Raw genomic sequence first — 7,994 nt, forward strand, 5'->3', positions numbered from 1 at the left:
GATTGGTAAGCAATCCCATAAGTGTTTTTCCTAATTTTAATATTTGAAATCGATTTGCAAGTAATCTCATAATATTTGAAATCGATTGGTAAGCAATCTCATAAGTGTTTTTCCTGCTGACCACCACAACATTAAGCATCAACCATGACTCAAAATACTTAGTCACAATAATATTTTGTCGTAGTCAGTAACAGTGGTACAGGCTAATAATTATTATTAGTGTTAACGGAGCAGAGCAGAGTTCGGTTCATATCGCAGGGTCAATGCCATGAAATTCTGCCACTTAAAAAGTACAAATTTGGCGTAGACATACCGACAGATTTGGTCGTTTTTGTGGGCTAGAAACTAATGTTTGCGTTAGCGAATTGTAGCCTTGCACCAAATACAAATAAAAATTGTTGTATGCTATTAATTTCTGCATTGATATGAAATGGATGTGTAAATTTTGTAATAATATTTGGGTGCTTGGGATGCTATTAATTTCTGCATTGGTACGAAATGGATGTGATTGGGATGTAGTTTAAGTATTAGGAGAGGTTTTATGTTTTTGTTTTATTGGGATAGGATTATACAATTTTTAGATTTAATTTCTGCATTGGTAGGAAATGGATGGGTAAAATTCGTAATAATATTGGGGTGCAGTTTAAGTATTATGAGAGGTTTTATGTTTTTGTTTTATTGGAATAAGATTATATGATTTTTAGAGTTAAAGAATTTAATGTTAAGTGAGAATGTAATTATATATATATATATATGAAATGTAAAAGTAAAATTTTAATAAATTTTTTAAATTAAATCAAATAATTAAATAAATCTAAATTATTGAATACTAAATTAAACTCGTAACAATGGTTATAAATATGTAATATTTGGCTTTGAAATTTATCATTCAATAAGTTAATTTTTTCTTGGTATAACAAGGAGCCACTGCCCGTGGCGGTAGTCTGTGCCGAGGTCTGCAGGTACATTGCAAATTACCTAACAGCAAATGGATTGAGCAAGATTGAAAGGGTTATATATATGCTTTTTTCGCATCATTTGCATCAGCAACAGCAATTTCTATGTCTGCCTTCTTTAGCGCAGTCGCATCATTAACACTATCGCCGGTCATTCCACATATGTGCTTTCTAGCCTACAATCGTTTATGCTCTGCAATGACCAGTCAAGTGGACCAACTTGCTGTTCTATGTCTGCCTTCTTTAGCGCAGGTGCATCATTAACACTATCGCCGGTCATTCCACATATGTGCTTTCTATCATGCAATCGTTTATGCTCTGCAATGACCAGTCAAGTGGACCAAAAAAGTCGGGAGCTTGCCGTGTTTTCATTCTATTACCACCTTCCCACCTTGCATTGATTGTGATCATGTGATCTGCGACCCCTCCATGTGATTCATGCATCTAGAGGGTGGTGTAGGGGCACCTTGGGATGCATAGAACACCCATCAGCTATTGAGATGATCGATATTTTCCAACTCACACCTCGATCATGGGCCTCTCTAACCATTTATATTTTAAATAAAAGATAAAATAAAATTACTCATATATATATATCTATATATATATATATATATATATATATATATAATAAAAATTGTAATTTTATTCTCTACTAGTTGTTTCATGATGTTTGGTTGACCATTAACTTCGCAACAAATAATGCAAACTTTACCATCGGTTCAACTAGTTGTCCTTTTACTAGCATGGTCAAAACATTGCTTAATTTTTCACTTGAGTCAAATAATATTGTTAGGTACTTTCCTTGCAATATCCATCTCCTTTAAGATGTCAAATGTTCTGACTGAAATTTACCATTATCCGGATTGAGTGCCAAAGTTGGCATGTTTCTCTATATTGTCACTATTTTCATCTTCACTTGTAATCACATTATCTTCCAGGTCAGAAATTGCAGTGCCAAGGATTACTTCCCCTGTAGTTGTAGTAGTTCTTAAATAAGTGTGAACAATACTCCTTGGCTCAACAACAACATAATTGTTAAGAAAAAAGAAAAAGAATTATAGTCCACCTGAAAGCACATTCATGAAACTATAGAAACATCACTTAGTTGAATTGTTTTCTTAAATGCTTCCTCAAACTTGCACCCAAACACCAATCTTGAAAGTTTTTTATTTGGCTGAAATGGTTCTTCTATGTGCTCTAATGAAATTTCCTTCTTAGAAAGCCCACCAAGGCCACCACTTTTTTGTTTTGTATTTGTAAAACCCATACCAGGAGAACCTGTCTCGGCATTCTCTGCATCATTTTTTCTTCATTATATCAGCTTTCGAATGCTTTTCACGGTGAGGATTAGTTCATATAAATGAAAAAATGTATATGTATGAAAAATATAGTTCAGAGTGCTTCCAACTTCCTTACATCATTGAAGGTCAACGTTGGTTAATTAGCATATCCTTATAGTTTTGAAGGCCAAAACTTTGTTTCTTCGTGCTTTGATGCACATCACTTGGATAGTCTGGTGAAGCATTTATAGGCTTCAACAAGAACACTGATTGTGGTGGTAAAAACATGAACAATGATATCAAGAACACCCAAAACTTCGGTACAAGACAGCCTTCAAATATGAATGGCGTTCCAATAAATTTTTGTGGATAAGTAAGATCATAGAGATGACCTTGACTAGAGATTTTGCTCAATTTCAGTCCCGAAAATCACGCCCCTTCTCAACTATGTCCTGAAAATCATTTAGCTCAAAACAAATATGAAACACGTAAAGCACAAAACTCACCCTAACAGAGAAACCAATTGAATGTGTATTGTTAGAGGCGTGTCTTGTCTGAATATGGTCAAATTTGCAAATTTCTCACACATTATATATTCTCATCAAAATTAATGAATCCTAATAAACAATTTGAACCAAAATAATTTTCTGAATTGAAAATCAAGCTGACATCGTGACCTGGTCTTTCTCTGGAATTTTTGGGCAGAGTGTTTTTGGAAATTTTTCCATTACATGATCTGGGCATATACCCTTCAGAAAACCCACAAAATCTCTTAAATCATTCACAAATTCACAAAAATTCTTGCAATTCATCAAATTTATGTCATTCTGCAGAACACTCGTGTTGCAAATTCTTAAAATTTCTCTCTTTCTGCTCAGAAACCCTGCCTAAAATTTATTGTCCGAAAGAGTACCAATAACAATGTTCAGGGTCTTTGTTTCTCCTTTGCATCCCTACAAAGAAATCAATGACAAGCAGAATTTGTGAATTGAGATATAAGCTCCTTTAGCTTGGATTTCATATAGAAAGGTTTTGTAGGCCTTCTTCTTCATGTATTTGGTACAGAAGCCAGTCATAAAGTTTTTCCTCAAATAACTTCTACATTAAGTGTTCTTTGGTCTTATCAAGAAACAAAGTAGAATATTTTGTAGATTTCTCCATCTTTACCCACTCATCTTCACCATCTTTTCTATAGATTGCCCTCAGTTTCAAGCCAGACAAAATTATATTGAAGCATGTGAACTTACCAATCCCTTTATAAGACATGCTAGTCTCTGCCACACTATTATAATTAGAACTAATAGCTCCCAATTGTTTGGAACCAAAATTAGATGCAACTTCTGGGACCAAGGCCTTCTTAGAAGCCATAACAGTGGTAGATTTGATTCCTAAAGCAAAAAAATTCACACTGACCAAATCAATTTCTTAAAAACTTGTAATATGTGATACAATTGTCTCCTCCATGCATAGCCTTCAATCCTTTTGTAGAAAGGTAATCTAGTCCACCAGATTGTGTAATATTAGATGCCCCATTAAAACAAGTGCACATATTCTGTTGAAATTATTTATATTATATAACAGGAAATCTATCAGAAAATCGAAGCTCATTAGTGATGACTGCCCATCCAAGCCAAACATCTGTAAAGCTAACATATTTTGAAAATGATGCAGTCTCAATTGCAACCTCTTTTGCACCAGGAATTTCATACATTGATTTTGAATTGTTATCGGACATGTAAATTGCATAAGCAGAGTCATAGATTATAATTGACCCATTGACCTTTGAAAATGCAACTAATTCCTACATTTTCTTTCTTGTAGCTGCAACACCTCCGAACACGCTTCTCAAACAGGCTTGTTTGATGCCAATGTCTTCAAAAGAGTAAGAAGATCGAACGATTGAACGACATTTTCTATTCAAAGTATGAACTGGCATGTTAATCTAGCTAATCTAGCTATTTAGTGTAGGAGATGTTAATTAGAAAACAGCTAGTGTGCCTAATGTGCCTATTTAGGAAAATATGATAGGTCTGTACCTTAGAAAGTCGGTTAGCAAGGAAGCTACCTGATTTGGATAACTCTTGAACTCGTTGAGCCAGTGGATTTACTCCATTGACAGAAAAGGCCTCGCTATTCAGATTGGACTCGAGTGGTTTTGATATCTGAATACTTGAGTCATAAATACTAGAAATAACTGTGGAAGTCTGAGGCCTTGGGGGGAGACTTGGATGTAATTATCAGTCCCGTAGGTTGGGAGGAGAGCACGCCTAGACAGAGCAGTCCTAGCTGTTAAAATATCAGAAACAGATAAGTAACTAATCATGCCACTGTCTTTCTTAGAATAAATGTGATTATACAAATTTCATTTAATACACTCTTGCACGAAAATTTTTGTTTTGCTATATAACTAATTTGACTGTTAGTTAAGATAAAGTAGGATTACTGCTGGAAAATTAAGTTTTTGATTGGAAGACATTAATTAGTTAACAGGGGACAAGGTTAGCCCTTTCCAGGTAAGAACCCAAAATTAGACAATCATGCACCCAGTATGTGGATATTCCTCATGGGTTAAGAAGAAGTTCATGAGAGGAATTCGACCTTCAACCTGAGGAGAAAATATTTAGACTAAATTGGTAGAGGAAGGCAGAAGTAAAACTAAGAAAATTCAAGGGTTTATTGCTCAGAATTAAATCAACTATAAAAACTGTAAACTTGAAGGATTCATTATCCACTATTAATTAAGGTACAATCCTTTCATTGACATTAATGTAAAACAGAGACAGAAATCCATTAAACTATAAATAAATTTGTAATATTTCAGAGAATAAACAAACTATGCAGAGCATGCAATAAATTGAAAAAATGTCATGAATATCATATCTCGCATTACCGAAAGACTAAAGCTCATGTTTCAAATTCATTAAATCCCATTAAAAACATAAATAAATTGAAAACAGAAATAAATTTATAGACTATCTCGTAATCAACCTGAGAAGTAATATCTTCTCTAATTGAACAGAACGAAAAACCTAAATGCAAATATAAATTAGAACTACAGAGTTATTAAACCGACTATGTAAAATTGTCCAAGGCCTTCTCAGTATGCAAGGATCCTTAAAACGAAAGAGAATATACAAAATACATCGGGAAATCCCCTCAATGGACGATTTCGAATTAGGATTAAAATACAGATCATGGTTCAAATTATATAATTCCTACAGACATGCATTGTATGCGTAAATATATATATATATATATATATATATATATATATATATATATATATATATATATATATGACTAGACAAATCGATAGCTCTCATTTGTTCCTTGACTATATACAAAAACTTTGAGGGCAAATAACTAAAACCCAGAAACGCAATGAATAGGAGAAACCTAGAAGCAAAGAGGAGCTTGGGGTCATTCATTTAGTTCTATTAACCCTCCACATTAGCCACGACTGCAAAAAAAAAAAATAGAATGATGAGGAAGCTGTGTAACTTAACCTGCACCAGAAGCCAAGAAGGATTAGACCGAGGACAATCAGTTTCCGATAAGTATCGAAATTAGAGAAATATAGAGACTCAGGGTTACTTGTTCATGCCCAAGGTTGCAATTGGAGACCTGCCAACAAAACCAAGAAAGGATCAGAACAATTGACCTAGAACCCATGAAATCGACAGCAACAAAGCAACCTAGAAGTGGGTTAACCTGTTCCATGTGTTGTGTCGGTGCAGAACTGAATTCTAGAATAGGATTCTCCATGAAAGCTTCCAGATTTAGATTACTTGCGAAGAAGTCGAGAGGTTAGCCTCAACCGTCTTCGAAAAATACCTTAAGCACTCAGAACCCTCTTATAGCAGAGAGCAGTAACATGATTAAGATACAGGCCATGGTTCAAATTATCTAATTCCTACAGACAAGACTTGTATGCGTAAATCTATATATGACTAAACAAATCAACAACTCTGAGTTTTTCCTTGACTATATCCAAAAACTTTGAGGATGAATAAGTAAAACCCAGAAACATAACGAATAGGAGAAACCTGGAAGCAAAGAGGAGCTTAGGATCAACCAATTAGTTCTGTTAACCCTCCACATTAGCCACGACTACAATCGAAATAGAATGACGAGGAAGCTAGGGAACTTAACCTGCACCAGAAGCCAAGCAGGATTAGGCCAAGGACAACCAGTTTCCAATAAGTATCGAAATTAGAGAAATATAGAGACACGATGTTACCTGTTCATGTCGAAGGTTGCAATTGGATACCTGCCAACAAAACCGATAAAGGCTCAGAACAATTCACCCAGAACCCATGAAATCGGCAACAACAAAGCAACCTAAAAGTGGGTTAACATGCTTCAGGCATTGTGTTGGTGCAGAACTGAATTCTAGAATGGGATTCTCCATGAGCACTTCCAGATTTAGATTATCTACGAAGAAGACGAGAGGTTAGCCTCAACGATCTTCGAAAAATACCTTAATCACTCTGAACCCTCTTACAGCAAGGAGCAGTAACACTACCAGTGAAAAATCAAGAGTTACCTGCTATGCCTGGTCCAAAGACGCCGTGGTTTGCAGAGCCATCTCACCGGCGGGGAGGAGTGCAAATGACAGATTTTTCGGGCAAACGGGTGGGTGGTTAGCTAAATCGTTCGAGACAAGTGAAGAACGTCAGATTCAACCTTAAATTAAATCAAGAGTGGAGATGTTTACAAGTGTCCCATCTTGGGATCTGAGACAAGTCCACTTGGAGTAGCCTGGTGGAAATGGGCAAGAAAAAACTTAGGATAAAATAACTTGCCCGCAATAAAATCACATCGGGGCAAGAGACGCTTGCAATAAGAGGGTGAAATCAAAAGTTTGGTTAAAACTTTTTGAAGCCAAATCGCCAGCGATAAAGTTTGGTTAAAATTGTTTAAACACTCGAAATTTATGGTCAACCGAAGAACTAATACCCGGTCAATGCCTGATCGAACGCTAATAGTCCCAGGCAGGGACTAATAATTATTGGTTAATTTTGATTGTTTTATATAGATTTATATTGTTTTATATTAATCTAATATATTATTATATTTAGCATAAATTGTATATGTGAATCAATTTATCATTTAATTATTATTAGTTTATTAAAATAGTTTTTTTAATATATATGTTTTTATACTTTATGGTGAATGTTATTTTCTAAGTTTATATGGCACATAGTAAAAATTTGGAAAATAATATTTATTATTGAAGAAATAATACTTATAATTTAAATATTGATTACACCAATATGTGTTTTTATTGTGAGATTTTTCTTATGGAAATTATTCATATTCATCATCTTTGACACAATCTTGAACAATGCCCTACACTTCATCATGAACATTACGTACGCTCATATGACTATGCCCTTAGACATAACCAATGACAACGTTCTGCACCTGCAGGGGTTATGCATGGTAGGATGTTATATTGGACTTGTTCGTAAGGTCCATCATTGAAACAACTATGATGTGGTTGTACACATGGCTTGGTTATGAAAACAGTAATCTAACCTGAATTTTTCATTTGGGATTACACCTTCAACAGTCGAGCTTAACTAATTGGCTTATTTTGAATTTTGGGCTTAACCAAGGTGAGCTAACCCATTGGTCTAATTTGAATTTGAATTGATGGACATAATTTTTCCCCAAAGAAGAATTCTCCATTTCTATTGGAAATTTGATTAGAAATTGCATTTCATGTGGAGCTGATAAATGATGATTGAAC

General features: G+C 34.7%; 1 long non-coding RNA gene across 8 annotated transcripts; it reads right to left on the reverse strand.

Annotated features, from left to right (window-relative positions):
* Window positions 1–5,494: 5,494 nt before the first annotated feature.
* On the reverse strand, window positions 5,495–7,241 carry LOC149223961 (uncharacterized). Of its 8 annotated transcripts, XR_016249008.1 has the most exons (4): window positions 6,786–7,241; window positions 6,626–6,673; window positions 6,480–6,509; window positions 5,741–6,391 (listed from the first exon to the last, which is right to left on the reverse strand). It is a non-coding gene; the product is annotated as an uncharacterized LOC149223961 (long non-coding RNA). The 8 variants fall into 8 exon arrangements; XR_016249010.1 differs by having other exon boundaries at window positions 5,495–5,745; window positions 5,834–6,391; window positions 6,480–7,240; XR_016249011.1 differs by adding an exon at window positions 5,496–5,699 and having other exon boundaries at window positions 5,834–6,391; window positions 6,480–7,240.
* Window positions 7,242–7,994: the final 753 nt, after the last annotated feature.

The sequence above is a fragment of the Pinus tabuliformis genome, chromosome Q (assembly GCF_031772625.1).
Source record: "Pinus tabuliformis cultivar Carrire ecotype Pingquan chromosome Q, CPIR1, whole genome shotgun sequence".
Classification (NCBI taxonomy): Eukaryota; Viridiplantae; Streptophyta; class Pinopsida; order Pinales; family Pinaceae; genus Pinus; species Pinus tabuliformis.